The sequence below is a fragment of the Oncorhynchus mykiss genome, chromosome 17, assembly GCF_057628025.1.
Source record: "Oncorhynchus mykiss isolate SJ-2025 chromosome 17, ASM5762802v1, whole genome shotgun sequence".
In the NCBI taxonomy this organism is placed as follows: Eukaryota; Metazoa; Chordata; class Actinopteri; order Salmoniformes; family Salmonidae; genus Oncorhynchus; species Oncorhynchus mykiss.
Genome location: NC_143038.1, coordinates 73,747,221 through 73,765,000, shown reverse-complemented (window position 1 = coordinate 73,765,000; position 17,780 = coordinate 73,747,221). Strand labels below are relative to the sequence as shown.

At 47.2% G+C, this 17,780-nt stretch overlaps 2 pseudogenes; both read left to right on the top strand.

Annotated features, from left to right (window-relative positions):
• The first annotated feature begins 2,741 nt into the window (after positions 1–2,741).
• On the top strand, positions 2,742–5,251 carry LOC149976501 (uncharacterized; annotated as a pseudogene).
• A 1-nt stretch (position 5,252) lies between these two features.
• LOC149976500 (uncharacterized) lies at positions 5,253–5,994 on the top strand (annotated as a pseudogene).
• The last annotated feature ends 11,786 nt before the right edge of the window (positions 5,995–17,780 follow it).

The following is a 17,780-nucleotide window of genomic DNA, read 5'->3' as shown; positions in this document are numbered from 1 at the left end:
TGTGTGTTTGGAAGGGTGTGTCAGTGTGTGTGTGCGCGCAGCCAGCTCACTCGAGATCCAAGGCGATGTGTGTGTGTGTGTGTCTGTGTGTGTGTTTTTAAATGTTTTTAAACTAAGTTGAGGTGAGTGCTGCTCATCATCATCATCATCTACTCTAGCTGACTCAGTTATATGTTACGTTCCATAGCTTATTAACAAATGGATGTAGCCCGTGGTCTGAGCTCCATTCTATACACCTGTCAGCAACAGGTGTGGCCGAAAGAGCCTTAATCCACTCATTTGAAGGGGTGTCCACATACTTTTGAATATATAGTGTTTGTTACGAGACATTTTACGGAAAAATAACACGTTGATCAACCTTGGCTTAGTCTACTCTCTCTTCAGGGATGTCTTCTCTCCTCTCTCTTTAAGAGACAAAATGTATGAATAATGAGTAAATACCTGTTTAAATCCTGCATGATCGTGTAAAGCACCCAGGGCAGATTGACTTTCCAGGGAAGTTCAACATTCTTGTAAATCCAGCTTTGGGCTATCAATTACCAATATGTAAGACTCTCACGTAACAGAAAATTGTTTGCGATCAGCACAAACGACTTGGGTGGCGATTAGCTTCAACAACACACGCATAGACATGCACGCACGCATGCACGCACACTCACCACACACACACACACATGCCAACCAGGAATCAATTACCTGACATTTTCACAACTACAACTCCTGCAGTGGATGTCAGACAAAGAAAAGCCCCCATCTGACTTACATGGAGAAGAATAGGGCTTGTTACAAAGACACACACACACACACACACACACACACACACACACACACACACACACACACACACACACAAGCGCCCCAGGAGGACTCTGACTGAAAGGGTGAAAGAGCATCAGGAAAAACAGCACGTTTCACTCCACAGCTATAACGCTGTAGCCAACGCAACATGACATAGTCAATTTGGGTTGGAAGGGACACACAGGCTTTACCTACCACCCAGAATGTGTGTCCCCATGCCACCTTTCGTTGGGTCATTGGGCACGTGCTGGTTCCGCGCAGGGGTTGGATAGGAACTCCTTTCATGCTGTAAAGGTGAGACTCTGTGACTCAACACAGACAGGTCACCTGTGATTTAAGTCAGAATTCAACGTCCGTTCATGTCTGAGGACGTTGGGAGATGATGTGGAAAACAGCCACTAGGGGCAAGCGGGAGCGCTGTTACCTAACCATGTTACGTTGGGAGATGATGTGGAAACCAGCCACTAGGGGCAAGAGGGATCGCTGTTACCTAACAATGTTACCTTACCCTAACCCCAGCCACTAGAGGCAAGAGGGAGCGCTGTTACCTAACCATGTTACCTTACCCTAACCCTGACCCTGTTACGTTGGGAGATGATGTGGAAACCAGCCACTAGGGGCAAGAGGGATCGCTGTTACCTAACCATGTTACCTTACCCTAACCCCAGCCACTAGAGGCAAGAGGGAGCGCTGTTACCTAACGCTGTTACCTAACGCTGTTACCTAACGCTGTTACCTAACCATGTTACCTTACCCTAACCCTGACCCCAGCCACTAGAGGCAAGAGGGAGTGCTGTTACCTAACCATGTTACCTTACCCTAACCATGTTACCTTACCCTGTTACCTAAACCTGTTACCTAACCCTGTTTCCTAACCCTGTTACCTAACCCTGTTTCCTAACCCTGTTACCTAACCCTAACCCTGTTACCTTACCCTGTTACCTTACCCTGTTACCTAACCCTGTTACCTAACCCTGTTACCTAAGCCTGTTACATAACCCTAACCCTGTTACCTAACCCTGTTACCTAACCCTGTTACCTAACCCTGATACATAACCCTAACCCTGTTACCTTACCCTGTTACCTTACCCTGTTACCTAACCCTGTTACCTAACCCTGTTACCTAACCCTGTTACCTAACCCTGTTACCTAAACCTAACCCTGTTACCTAACCCTAACCCTGTTACCTAACCCTAACCCTGTTACCTAACCCTGTTACCTAACCCTAACCCTGTTACCTAACCCTAACCCTGTTACCTTAACCCTGTTACCTAAACCTAACCCTGTTACCTAACCCTAACCCTCTTACCTAACCCTAACCCTGTTACCTAACCCTGTTACCTAACCCTAACCCTGTTACCTAACCCTAACCCTGTTACCTTAACCCTGTTACCTAACCCTAACCCTGTTACCTAACCCTAAAGTTAACCTTAACAGTCAGAGATAATGGCTAAAGTTAACCTTAAACACTTCAACATTTGACATTTTAGAAAAATTGATGAACGTCTAATTATTTTTCCTTTAATCCTTATTTTACCAGGAAGTTGACTGAAAACACATTCTCATTGACAGCAACAATCTGGGAATAGTTACATGGGAGACAGAAGGGGGATGAATGAGCCAACTGGAAGCTGGGGATGATTAGGTGGCCATGATGATATGAGAGCCAGATGGGGACTTGAACCAGAATACTGTTACAACACTATACGTGATATGGAATCTGTATTGACCACAGAGAGTTAGGACACCGATTCAATAATATCCCATACGAAAGACTGCACCCAAACACAGGGTAATGGTTTCCTCAATCACTGTGCTGGGACATTGGGATATTTAAAAAAAAAATGTTTAGACCAGAGGAAAGACGACCTAATACGGGCCCTCCATCTGGTCTCCCATCCGTGAACAACCCATCTTAGCTTCAGAGGCAAACCAGCAGCGGGATGCAGGGCATGATTCTGACGTGAGACTGTGAGAGATAGTTGTTCGACCATGCCTTCTAACTATTGTTCTATAGACGGGCTGATCACTAGAAATAGAATTTCCATTTCAGATGTTTCAGAGAATGTCGATACAAGCCCTGAGAATGTCGATATATGCCTTCCTCACCTACAACAAATGAACAACTTTTGGCCAGCACGAATTCATGACGATCCAAGGTCAAAGCGTGCGGCTCAGGCCAAAGCGTGCGGCTCAGGCCAAAGCGTGCGGCTCAGGCCAAAGCGCGCGGCTCAGGCCAAAGCGCGCGGCTCAGGCCAAAGCGCGCGGCTCAGGCCAAAGCGCGCGGCTCAGGCCAAAGCGCGCGGCTCAGGCCAAAGCACGCGGCTCAGGCCAAAGCGCGCGGCTCAGACCACTGCGCTAAGGCAGTTCACAATGCTCCAAAAAGCCGCAAGAATACTTGACCATACTTGATGATACTGCCCCATACTTGATGATACTGCCCCATACTTGATGATACTTGACCATACTTGATGATACTTGACCATACGTGATGATACTTGATGGAAACTTTGTCTGGGAATTGAGGGAGAAATACAGAGAAATGATTACATCTGATCTGCATTGGAGTTTGGAGTATTAGAAACGTGTGTGTGTGTGTGTGTGTGTGTGTGTGTGCGCGTGCGTGCTGGGAGACACATCAAATCCGATGGTTTGGCCTGTCTCCTCTGAGAAGAGAAGGCTTCTGGGGAGAGTTAGCCTAGCTGTTAGCTGTTGTTCCTTCCTGTGTGTGTGTGTGTGTGTGTGTTGTCTCGTGAGAATAGAAGACTTCTTCAGGAAGTTAGCCAGTCGTTAACCATGATGCCTCTGTCTAGCATCCAACATCCAGCTGTATGGCTTTGCCTGTCATTCTGGGATTACCTACTGGCATGTGTGCGTGTGCGTGTACGTGCGTGCGTGTGTGTGTTGGCTGGGTCGCAGCTTCAGGTCATAACTGTGTAAACACAACAGATTACATGGTGAGTTGTGAGGAGAGAAGAGGAGATGAGAGGAAAAGAGGGGAGAGATCATTGTGACAGACCACAACACACTGGGTCATGCGGTGAAGCAATTGATTTATCTTTTTTATTTGACCTTTATTTTAGCAGGTAGATTGACCTAGAACACATTTTTACTAACAGGAATGTCCTGTTGAATAGCAACATTACAACTAAGGACGAAAACTTCAGCTGTGTTCAAATACCTATACTAACTTACTGTATACTACACACTATTTTAATCTATTAGTTCATTTTAGTATACTGTAAACAAACGGTATCCTTTCAGTTGAGCGTAATAGCGCTTCGCATGTCTACCAGAAGTTGATGCTGTCACTATGCAACCTCTTGCTAGCTTGTTAGCCTAACACATTACTAGCTAGACATCATACGACTTTGGGTGTGTTCGTAAATTCAATGTGGAGTGACAGTGTGCTCTGTTAGTTTGTGTTGTCAGATTGGCCGTTTGTAAATTCCATAGCGTTTTTGCTCTCGGAGCGCACACTGGACGCTCTGGCCGAGGTGAAGGGCTGATCTGAGCGTTCTGACCTCACAACGAAAGTCACCTGAGAATGCTTACCGGAGGGAGCGTCGTACTGGTCAGGCACCATGTTATGCGGTGGAGCGCACTGTGTCTCCAGTACTCTGTGTTCTTAGCCCCGTGCACTACATCCAAGCTCCCCGCATCTGCTGGGCTAGCATCCAGCCAGGACGGATGGTGTCAGCCCTGCTCTCCAGACCTTCAGTACGTCTCTACGGCCCAGGATATCATGCGCCGGCTCTGCGCACTGTGTCTCCAGTGCGTCTTCATAGCCCAGTGCATCCTGTGCCTGCGCCCTGCACATGCCGGTCCAAAATCACCATCCAGCCAGGACGGGTTGTGCAGGCTCTTAGCTCGAGACCACCAGTGCACCTCCACTGCCCAGTGTATCCGGTGCCTCTGCCAAGGACAGGGCCTCCTGTAAGTCTCTCTAGCCTGGTGAGCCCTGTGGCAGCTCCAAGTACCAGACTGCCCCTATGTCTCCTCCCTCCAGTGATGATCAATGGCAAGAAGCCTCCAGTGATGAACCATGGCACCAAGCCTCCAGTGATGAACCATGGCACCAAGCCTCCAGTGATGAACCATGGCACCAAGCCTCCAGTGATGAACCATGGCACCAAGCCTCCAGTGATGAACCATGGCACCAAGCCTCCAGTGATGAACCATGGCACCAAGCCTCCAGTGATGATGCATGGCACCAAGCCTCTAGTGATGAACCTTGGCACCAAGCCTCCAGTGATGAACCATGGCACCAAGCCTCCAGTGATGAACCATGGCACCAAGCCTCCCTCCAGTGATGAACCATGGCACCAAGCCTCCAGTGATGAACCATGGCACCAAGCCTCCAGTGATGATGCATGGCACCAAGCCTCTAGTGATGAACCATGGCACCAAGCCTCCAGTGATGAACCATGGCACCAAGCCTCCACTGATGAACCATGGCACCAAGCCTCCCTCCAGTGATGAACCATGGCACCAAGCCTGCAGTGATGAACCATGGCACCAAGCCTCCAGTGATGAACCATTGCACCAAGCCTCCAGTGATGAACCATGGCACCAAGCCTCCAGTGATGAACCATGGCACCAAGCCTCCAGTGATGAACCATGGCACCAAGCCTCCAGTGATGAACCATGGCACCAAGCCTCTAGTGATGAACCATGGCACCAAGCCTCTAGTGATGAACCATGGCACCAAGCCTCTAGTGATGAACCATGGCACCAAGCCTCTAGTGATGAACCATGGCACCAAGCCTCCAGTGATGAACCATGGCACCAAGCCTCCAGTGATGAACCATGGCACCAATCCTCCAGTGATGAACCATGGCACCAAGCCTCCAGTGATGAACCATGGCACCAAGCCTCCAGTGATGATCCATGGCCCGTAGCGTCCAGTGATGATCCATGGCACGAAGCCTCCAGTGAGTAGTTGGGGCAAATAGCCTCCAGTGATGGCCTGTCATGGCAGGAGGCCTTCAATCCGCTGGAGGCCTTCAATCCGGAGTCTCCAGCGAAGGCCTCCAGTCCTTCCTGCAACGAGGGTGCCCAGTCCAGAGCCTCCAGCGACGAGGGTGCCCAGTCCGGGGTTGGCGGCGAGGGTCCCCGAACCAGAGGCGCCACCAAAGTGGGGGGGAGCCAGAGGCGGAGGGGGGTCTACGTCCCGCACCAGAAGCGCCGCCGTAAAGAAGGCCGGACCCCCCTTTAGAGGGTTTTGCGGCTGAAGTCCGCACCTTTTGGGGGGGTCCGCACCTACTGTCACACCCTGGCCATAGAGAGATTTTTATTCTCTATTTTGGTTCGGCCAGGGTGTGACTAGGGTGGGCAGTCTAGTGTCTTTGTTTCTACGTTTTCTATTTCTTTGTGTTTGGCCGGGTGTGGTTCTCAATCAGAGGCAGCTGTCTATCGTTGTCTCTGATTGAGAATCATACTTAGGTAGCCTTTTCCCCATCTGGGTTTTGTGGGTAGTTGTTTTCTGTTTTGTGTTTCTGCACCAGACAGAACTGTTTCGTTTTGTTCCACTTTGTTATTTTGTTTCAGTGTTCCGTTTGAATAAATTATCATGAACACGTACCATGCTGTGCTTTGGTCCTATTCTTCAGACGGGCGTCACAAGAAAGGCCAAAACCTAGGAAGAAACCTAGAGAGGTGGTCAGTCCTCTTCTGGCTGTGCCGGGTGGAGATTATAACAGAACCATGGCCAAGATGTTCAAATGTTCATAAATTACCAGCACGGTCAAATAATAATAATCACAGTGGTTGTAGAGGGTGCAGCAAGTCAGCACCTCAGGAGTAAATGTCAGTTGGCTTTTCATAGCCGATCATTGAGAGTATCTCTACCGCTCCTGCTGCCTCTAGAGAGTTGAAAACAGCAGGTTTGGGACAGGTAGCACGTCCGGTGAACAGGTCGGGTTCCATAGCCGCAGGCAGAACAGTGGAAACTGGAGCAGCAGCACGGCCAGGTGGACTGGGGACAGCAAGGAGTCATCATGCCAGGGAGTCCTGAGGCATGGTCCTAGGGCTCAAGTCTTCCGAGAGAGAAAGAGAATTTAGAGAGCATACTTAAATTCACACAGGACACCGGATAAGACAGGAGAAGTACTCCAGATATAACAAACTAACCCTAGCCCCCCGACACAAACTACTGCAGCATAAATACTGGAGGCTGAGACAGGAGGGGTCAGGAGACACTGGCCCCTTCCGATGATACCCCCGGACAGGGCCAAACAGGAAGGATATAACCCCACCCACTTTGCCAAAGCACAGCCCCCACACCACTAGAGGGATATCTTCAACCAGCAACTTACCATCCCGAGACAAGGTAGAGTATAGCCCACAAAGATCTCCGCCACGGCACAACCCAACCGGGGGAGCCAACCCATAGGAAGATCATCCTGCTGAGAAGGGGATTAACTAGTACATGATCACATGACATTAGGATTTGAAGGTAAATTGGCAAATGTTGTTCACCCACACAAAGACAGATATAAAAAATTTTTACAAACCATCTGTGCTAATCTTTATCTAACACAGTGTTACTCTCCTCTGAAACTATTATATTTATGTAACCTTTATTATACCAGGCAAGTCGATGGAGACAAAATGTGGTTAATTTAGAACGACGACCTTATCATGAGGTGTTATGTATCATTGGTTACATCTGAATTAGCATACACCTCACTAACGAGCAACCCTCAGTGTGTAATGAACCACCCAGTGTTCAACGACGTATGACATGGTTCACACAGAAGAAGAGATACAGAAACAGTTCTAAATAAATAAAGGGAAGCTCACTATTTTAAGCCTCGGTTGGTTGGTTGGTCGATTGGCTGGAATTCACGTATCTAGGGAGGGCAGAGGTCGTGAACAGGGGGAAAGACATGCGTTAGATCTTAACAGTCGTTCAAGTTGTTTTTCAAATGGCACCATGTTCCTTTATAGGGCGCAACTTTTGGCAAGGGTGCATAGAGCTCTAGCTATAGGTAGTGGACTAAGGTGTTCATTTGGAACACTGGGGGCCATTTGGAACACTGGGTTCGGCCATTTGGAACACTGGGGTCGGCCATTTGGAACACTGGGGTCGGCCATTTGGAACACTGGGGTCGGCCATTTGGAACACTAAGGGGCCATTTGCCAGGTCGCAGTTGTAAATGAGAACTTGTTCTCAAATGGCCTACCTGGTTAAATAAAGGTGAATATTTTGGGGGAACACTAATGGGCCATTTGGAACACTAAGGGCCCTTTTGGAATGCAACTGAGACTTCACAAAGCCGTCACAAAGAATTCACAAAGCCGTCAGAGACTTCACAAAGCCTTCACGGAGACTTCACAAAGCCGTCACAGAGACTTCACAAAGCCGTCACGGAGACTTCACAAAGCCTTCACAGAGACTTCACAAAGCCTTCACAGAGCCAAGTGTAGCCTGACTCACAAAGAAGCTGCCGAAAATGCCTCCATTTTCAGGTGATCAGCGAACAACGGGACAGTGCCAAAGGTGTGACTGAGAATAGCAAGAAGATTTAGAAAGAGACAGAGAGAGAGAGAACAAGATAGTGATAATAGAAAACTACCACTTATCTACAGACCACCAAGTCAAAAGCCAGGGTCAGTACAAACCCAGTAAAATGTGCCATTTAATAAGTGTGTGTGTGTCTACGGCTGTGCCACTAGAGAATCTGGGTTTGAGTCCTGGCTCTGTCGTATCCAGCTGTGACTGAGAGACCCATGGGGCGGTGTACAATTGACCCAGCGTCGTCCGGGTTCGGGGAGGGTTTGGCTGGCAGGGATGTCCATGTCCCATCACGCACTACTGACTCCTGTGTCAGGCCGGGCTCATTGCACGCTGACACGGTCGCCAGGTGTACTGTGTTTCCTCCAACACATTGGTGCGGCTTGCTTCCGCGTTAAGCAGGCAGTGCGGCTTGGTTGGGTTATGTTTCGGAGGACTCGCGGCTCTCGACCTTCGCCTCTCCTAAGTCCGTACAAGAGTTGTAGCAATGAGATAAGACTGAGATAAGACTGTAACTACCAATTAGATACCACAAAAAAGGAGTAAACAAAACAAACAAAAAAATAATTCAATGAATATTGAATGTGTGTTCACATCCTCTTGGCCACAGAGGTCTCTCTCTCTGTCTAAGTCTCGATGTTGACTTCTAAAAAAATACAATGTTCCGGGTTTTGGAGGGAGAGGGAGGGAGATAAAAGTGGGGAGTGGGAGAGAGAGGGAGGTCATTGGTGTGTGTGTGCGCGTGTGTGTGCGTTGGGTAGGGGAGTGTGTGTGTGCAGATGTGCTACCTTGTCCCGGACCTGCTGTTTTTGACTCTCTCTCTCAACCTCTCTCTCAACCTCTCTTGACCTCTCTCTCAACCTCTCTCTCAACCTCTCTTGACCTCTCTCTCAACCTCTCTCTCAACCTCTCTTGACCTCTCAACCTTTCTCTCGACCTCTCTCTCAACCTCTCGACCTCTCGGCTCAGCTATGAAAAGCCAACTGACATATAGTCCTGAGGTGCCTGCACCCTCAACAACCACTGTGATTATTATTTGACCCTGCTGGTCATCTATAGACGTTTGAACATCTTGAAGAATGATCTGGCCTTAATGACCATGTACTCTTATAATCTCCACCCGGCACAGCCAGAAGAGGACTGGCCACCCCTCATAGCCCCTCAGTTTCCTCTCTAGGATTCTTTCTAGGATTCTTTCTAGGTTCCTGCCTTTCCAGTGAGTTTTTTCCTAGCCACAAAAGGAGGGACGTCAGCAGACAAACTTAGGTCCAAAATAAGCCCATAGAAAACGCATTGGCCTTTTTTTTTTTGACAGATTTTAGCGAGATTGAAACCTCTCGCTTCGCCTTTTCCATCAACAAAACACCAAATGATGGAATGTCTTGTAGAAGTATGGTGTCGCATACCTTCAATAGGAGATCCAGACACTTGTAGAATCCAAGGTCCATTGCCAAGGTGCATTTAAGCTGTTTTGGCTCGTGGTGGTCCAATGCCGCATTGTGACACTTTATGTTGGTGTTTATATTGTAGTTACCTGTATGTATTAGGTATTTCAATCATGAGGGTGGATTATTTAGAAATGCATGTATGGACAAATCAAATCAAATGTATTTATCCGGCTTAGCAGTCGGTGTTGCGGAAGCAAAGTGGCCCGGGCCTTACTAAACCCTGCTCAGATGTCTTGGTACTCTGCGGGAATGGCGGAGCGGTTCGGGTCAATTTCTAAGCCACCAGGAAGATGGCCCGGGGCTGGCAGAGCTGATTTCAGGTAATGAGTGTGGCAGAACGGGCTCCAGCCGACGATGGCACCAGTAGACCAGTCAATGTTTACTCCATGTGTAACTCTGTGTTGCTGTCTGTTCACACTGCTATGCTTTATCTTGGCCAGGTCGCAGTTGTAAATGAGAACATATTCTCAACTAGCCTACCTGGTTAAATAAAGGTGAAATAAAATAAATAAATAAAAATCGAGGGATTGTTTCGCTGGAGCCAAAATAATCCCAATACCACAGGAACCACAGGAAACTCCATTAGCAGGAATTGGAATCTGGGCCGTAGACGCCGTGGACTTCCGGAGTTCATCAGATGCATGGTGAGATCGTTGATTGAGATCAGACCTTTTCTCCATCTTATGTTCCCGGTGCCGTCCATCGATCCGAATAGTTAAAGCATTGAGTGAGACGAGCTCTGTCAGTAGTTCCCGGGCCGCAAGCTCGTTCTTTACTCCCTTCGATAATCTGTGCAGGAACGTGTCGAAACACGCTTCATGGTTCCAGGTACCCTCTGCTGCTAGCGTGCGGAAATCCACCACATAGCCACACTGAGGGAGTCCTGCCGAATTGAGAGTAAATTCAGGGCAGCCTCTCTCTCGGACACAGGAGCCTCAAACTTTTCTCACCTCCTCCACAAAAACCTCTACACTGAGGCAGAGAGCGGATTGTTGCTCCCACACCGCTGTGGCCCTCCCGGACATCAGTATAAGGATGTATGCTATCCTCGAGCAGTCCGAGGGGAATGAGGAAGGCACGAAAACGAGGGAGCATTGGGAGAGAAATGCTCGGCAGGTTCTGGAATCGCCATCAGAGCGCACCAGGGGAGGTAAGCGGGGTTCCCAATGTTTGTTTGTGACGTTCGGCCACGTCCTGGAACCCTTTCATCAGACCGTGAAGCAACTCCTCGTGCCTACCAATGGTTTCTCCTTGGGAGGAGATGGCATTGTGTAGCTGGTCTAAGTCTGCTGGGTCAGTCATGGCCAGTTCGTACTATCATGTTTCAGGTAAGACCCAAATGCAGACCGTGTTGAAGTAACAATGTTTATTGCAGCAACAGGGGCAAGCAAACGACAGGTCAAGGCAGGCAGGGGTCGATAGTCCAGAGTAGTGGGGCAAAGGTACAGGACAGCAGGCAGGCTCTGAGACAGACAAGGGTCGAAACCAGGAGTACGAAAAAAGGAGAGACTGGGGAAAAGCAGCAGCTGAGACAAAATGCTTTTTGACTTGACAAACAAGACAAACTGGCAACAGACAGAGAACACAGGTATAAATACCCAGGGGTTAATTGAGGGGGTTGTAGACAAGCAGGAGGACAGGTGAAACAGATCAGGGCATGACAGAGATCTCTGCTGCCAAGCATATTTATACATGACCCTAAGCATGATGTGATGTTAATAGCTTAATTCCTGTGTGGAAGCATTTGCTTTTATACACTGCTCAAAAAAATAAAGGGAACACTAAAATAACACATCCTAGATCTGAATGAATGAAAAATTCTTATTAAATACTTTTTTCTTTACATAGTTGAATGTGCTGACCACAAAATCACACAAAAATGATCAATGGAAATCAAATTTATCAACCCATGGAGGTATGGATTTGGAGTCACACTCAAAATTAAAGTGGAAAACCACACTACAGGCTGATCCAACTTTGATGTAATGTCCTTAATAAAGAGTTTTAGTATAGCCAATTGGAATTTGTTGTCTGTATATTTGGTCATTTCATTGAGGATACCATCAACACCACAGGCCTTTTTGAGTTGGAGGGATTTTATTTTGTCCTGTAACTCATTCAATGTAATTGGAGAATCCAGTGGGTTCTGGCCTTTCTCCATCCCTTCTTCCCTCCCCATCTCATTCCTCTACTTACCACTCTCCATTTCACTCCATCACTTTCTCTCTCTCTCTCCCTCTCTTCTACCCTATATCATCTATGTGAAACGCAATCCACCTGGTCTGTGTTAATGTGGGTGTCTGCTCTCAGACCCCCTGGGCTGTGTTCATGTGAGGGTCTGCTCTCAGACCACCTGGTCTGTGTTCATGTGATGGTCTGCCCTGGTCTGTGTTAAACCTCTTAGGGCTAGGCAGAATACTGCCCCCTTTAGAGGAATTGCATGCCCATAGTAAACTGAAAAAAAATCTGAATAGAAAACACTCTAAAGCTTCTAAAACCGTTGGAATTATGTCTGTAAGTATAGCAGAACTCACAGGGCAGGCATTCTTCCAAACTAGTTTTGGGATCATGAAAGTTGGGGCAACTTTGACGTGATCGCCCCCACCCTTCCCAACCAGCTATGGATCAGGGGACACTTTCTATGTCTTCCACTAGATGTCCTCATTCAGTAGAGCGTTTAATCGTTCAAATCCCGCAAGTTTTGGCCCTATGGGAGTGAATTGAGTGCGTGTCGCGAGAAAATACCTGTGCGTTAGGGCGCGAATTGGTCCCATCCATTCCTTTGTTCCAGCACTCCGGAGGAGAACTAACAATGACCGGTTGAATTGAAAATTGTTTTGTACGTTTAGAACATCCTAAAGCTTGATTCTGCACTTAGTTTGACCTGTTTAGTCGACATATAATATGTAATTTTGAAGTTTTGATGCGCAACCTTTTGGGACCAGAGGAAATTTTGGGTGCATTTCAGCTGATATTGTTAGCAGATGCTAATACAAAGACACAAGACTTGAAACCAAACGATGTTTTGGGTAAGTATGAACCCTTTCAGTACATTCTGAACGAAGACCATCAAAGGTAAGGGAATATTTATGCTGAAATTGTGTGTTTCTGTTGACTCCAACATAGCGGAGAAATATTGCTTATGTCTGAGCGCCGTCTCAGAATATTGAATAGTGAGCGATTTCTGTAACGTTAAAAAGAAATGTAACAAAGCGATTGCATTAAGAAGCAGTGTATCTTTCTAACTATATGTAGAACATGTATATTTAGTCAAAGTTTATGATGTCTATTTACGTTATCTTGCGGCGCTATCTATATTTTCTGCAGACATTTTCCAGTATTTTCTGAACATGAATTCAATGTAAATGGACATTTATGGATATAAATGGCATATTATTGAAAAAAATAAATAATGTACTGTGTAACATGTCCTATTACTGTCATCTGATGAAGCTTTTCAAAAGGTTAATGAATGATTTATTTTTTAATCCTGCTTTTATAATTTTATATTTTCTGGGACAAAATGGCTGCCTCTTGTCTTCGTTTCGGTGGTGGTCTAATATAAATATGTGGTGTGTTTTCGCCGTAAAACATTTAAAAAATCTGACATGCTGGGTGGATGAACAAGGTGTTTATCTTTCATTTCAGGTATTGGACTTGTTAATGTGTGGAGGTTAAATATTTCTAAGAATATTTTTGCGTTCCATGCGCCACGTTCCAGCTGAACGTGGGAGGGGTCGTTCCCAAAAGGGAACCCTCACCCGTCAACAGGTTTAATGTGGTGTATGATGTGCTGAATGTCATTTTCACAACATGTTTACAATCCAGAATTGTTATTGAACCATTACTACATCTAACCCCTTTAAATGAAGGTCCTGTTATCTTCAATCCTGTGGAGGACATGAGTAGAGACGAGACGACAGAACAGAACAGAGGAAGATACCAATAGAGAGAGACAAACATGCTTCACTGCTTTCTTAAGCTTATAATAATGTTGTTGCTACCTCTGTATTTTCTCAACACCTCACCCATAGCCCCAGTCTCAGAGTAGATCAGTCCCAGTCAGTCCAAGACCCAGTCAGTCCAAGACCCAGTCAGTCCAAGACCCAGTCAGTACTAGACCCAGTCATCCCCTGACCCAGTCATCCCCTGACCCAGTCATCCCCAGACCGAGTCATCCCCAGACCCAGTCAGTACTAGATCGTCTTCCCCAGACCCAGTCAGTCGTAGACCCAGTCTTCCCTAGACCCAGTCTTCCCTAGACCCAGTCTTCCCTAGACCCAGTCTTCCCCAGACCCAGTCTTCCCCTGACCCAGTCTTCCCCTGACCCAGTCTTCCCCAGACCCAGTCTTCCCCAGACCCAGTCTTCCCCAGACCCAGTCTTCCCCAGACCCAGTCTTCCCCAGACCGAGTCATCCCCAGACCGAGTCATCCCCAGACCGAGTCAGTACTAGATCGTCTTCCCCAGACCCAGTCAGTCGTAGACTCAATCAGTACTAGACCCAGTCTTCCCCAGACCCAGTCTTCCCCAGACCCAGTCTTCCCCAGACCCAGTCTTCCCCAGACCCAGTCAGTCCTAGACCCAGTCTTCCCCAGACCCAGTCAGTCCTGTACTTCATAATGTTGGGCAGCCAGACAGCAGGGATCCTGTACTTCATATTGCTGGGTTGCTCCCCTCTCAGACAGATGTAAAACCATTACACACAACCAACCAACCAACGTAAATACAATACCTCTAAGATGTACACCCATTACACACACAGGACCCGGTACCGTAGTCTACATCCATTACACAAAACTAATCAACATATCTCAGACATGTAAGATACGGAGGACGAGGTGTAGTGCTACCAGGCTAGCCAAGGGCATTGAGTCAGGAGACTACAGCTAATGCAATGGATACTGTTCTCCTGCAATGGGAGGGAGGAATAATCCTCTTTGCAGACATCTGTCCTGTTACAAACAACCAGCATACTGTACTTTAAAGCACGGCTCTCCATCCCTGATCCTGGAAAACTACTGTCCTTTAGGTTTAATCTCCATCCTTGTTCTTGGAAAACGACTGTCCTGTAGGTTTAGTCTCCAAACCTGTTCCTGGAGAGAGACCCTCCTGTAGGTTTAGTCTCCAAACCTGTTCCTGGAGAGAGACCCTCCTGTAGGTTTAGTCTCCAAACCTGTTCCTGGAGAGAGACCCTCCTGTAGGTTTAGTCTCCAAACCTGTTCCTGGAGAGAGACCCTCCTGTAGGTTTAGTCTCCAAACCTGTTCCTGGAGAGAGACCCTCCTGTAGGTTTAGTCTCAATCCCTGTTCCTGGAGAGATACCCTCATGTAGGTTTAGTCTCCAAACCTGTTCCTGGAGAGATACCCTCCTGTAGGTTTAGTCTCAATCCCTGTTCCTGGAGAGATACCCTCATGTAGGTTTAGTCTCCAAACCTGTTCCTGGAGAGATACCCTCATGTAGGTTTAGTCTCCAAACCTGTTCCTGGAGAGATACCCTCATGTAGGTTTAGTCTCCATCTCTGTTCCTGGAGAGATACCCTCATGTAGGTTTAGTCTCCATCTCTGTTCCTGGAGAGATACCCTCATGTAGGTTTAGTCTCCAAACCTGTTCCTGGAGAGATACCCTCATGTAGGTTTAGTCTCCAAACCTGTTCCTGGAGAGATACCCTCATGTAGGTTTAGTCTCCAAACCTGTTCCTGGAGAGATACCCTCCTGTAGGTTTAATCTCCAAACCTGTTCCTGGAGAGAGACCCTCCTGTAGGTTTAGTCTCCAAACCTGTTCCTGGAGAGAGACCCTCCTGTAGGTTTAGTCTCCAAACCTGTTCCTGGAGAGAGACCCTCCTGTAGGTTTAGTCTCCAAACCTGTTCCTGGAGAGAGACCCTCATGTAGGTTTAGTCTCCAAACCTGTTCCTAAAATATGACTGTCCTGTATGTTTAATCTACAACCCTGTTCCTGGAGAGCTACTCTTGTGTTAGTTTTAACGACAACCGTTTTCCTGGAGAGCTATCGTCCTGTAGGTTTTAACGACAACCGTGTTCCTGAAGAGCTATCGTCCTGTAGGTTTAAGACTTCTACCCTGTTCCTGGATAGCTACCGTACCTTAGGTTTTAACTTCTACCCTGTTCCTGGAGAGCTATCGTCCTGTAGGTTTTAACCTCTACCCTATTCCTGAAGAGCTATTGTCCTGTAGGTTTAAGACTTCTACCCTGTTCCTGGATAGCTACTGTACCTTAGGTTTTAACTTCTACCCTGTTCCTGGAGAGCTATCGTCCTGTAGGTTTTAACCTCTACCCTATTCCTGAAGAGCTATCGTCCTGTAGGTTTAAGACTTCTACCCTGTTCCTGGATAGCTACTGTACCTTAGGTTTTAACTTCTACCCTGTTCCTGGAGAGCTATCGTCCAGTAGGTTTTATCTTCTACCCTGTTCCTGGAGAGCTTTTGTCCTGTAGGTTTTAACTTCTACCCGGTTCCTGGAGTGCTATCGTCTTGTTAGTTTTAACTTCTACCCTGTCCTGTAGTTTTACACTCCATCCCTAATGTAGCGCACCTGATTCTAATAGTTAGCTGGTTGAGAAGCTGGATCTGGTTAGTTACAACTGGGGTTGGAGTGAAAGGATAGCTCTCCAGGAACAGGGTTGGAGTAAAAACCTACAGGAGGGTATCTCTCCAGGAAAAGGGTTGGAGTTAAAACCTACAGGATGGTATCTCTCCAGGAATAGGGTTGGAGAGCCTTGCCTCAGAGGTACCAACCAAGAAAAAAATGACAATACAGCCAGGCATGCCTTCTGAAGCTTCTCCCAAATGCTCTGCTTTCTCATCAGCTCAGGTACACGCATTAAATAACCGTCGTACAATCGTTACACACATGTGCACGGTACCGGGTACTAGGAGATCTCAGAGATGGTTCCATAGAAGATAGTGATAATGTGCTATAGTGATAATCAGTGGAATGCAATCAGAGTCCTGTAATTAAAAGAGGAACCCTCCCCTCCCTGACAGCTGTACAACCATTACCCACAAGGTACCAGGGTAGCTGAGATGTTTGGGGTCATGGAAATGGAGTACGATAGCCTAGATGTTAGAGCACTCGAGCCGTTAAGGTGAAACATTCTGTCGCTGTGTCCTTGAGCAAGGCACTGAACCCTGAGATGCTCCAGGGGCGTTGTAATACTATGACTGACCCTGTAAAACAACACCTATCATACTACTATGACTGACCCTGTAAAACGACACCTATCATACTACTATGACTGACCTTGTAAAACAACACCTATCATACTACTATGACTGACCCTGTAAAACAACACCTATCATACTACTATGACTGACCCTGTAAAACAACACCTATCATACTACTATGACTGACCCTGTAAAACGACACCTATCATACTACTATGACTGACCCTGTAAAACAACACATTTCACTGCACCTATCCAGTGTATGTATGTGATAATGTTTTACATTTTAGTTTTAATGATATCCAAGAGTCTAGAGAGAGAGAGAGAGAGAGAGAGAGAGAGAGAGAGAGAGAGAGAGAGAGAGAGAGAGAGAGAGAGAGAGAGAGAGAGGAGAGAGAGAGAGAGAGAGAGAGAGAGAGAGAGAGAGAGAGAGAGAGAGAGAGAGAGAGAGAGAGAGAGAGAGAGAGAGAGAGAGAGAGAGAGAGAGAGAGAGAGAGAGAGAGAGAGAGAGAGAGAGAGAGAGAGAGAGAGAGAGAGAGAGAGAGAGAGAGAGAGAGAGAGAGAGAGAGAGAGAGAGAGAGAGAGAGAGAGAGAGAGAGAGAGAGAGAGAGAGAGAGAGAGAGAGAGAGAGAGAGAGAGAGAGAGAGAGAGAGAGAGAGAGAGAGAGAGAGAGAGAGAGAGAGAGAGAGAGAGAGAGAGAGAGAGAGACAGACAGACAGACAGACAGACAGACAGACAGACAGACAGACAGACAGACAGACAGACAGACAGACAGACAGACAGACAGACAGACAGACAGACAGACAGACAGACAGACAGACAGACAGACAGAC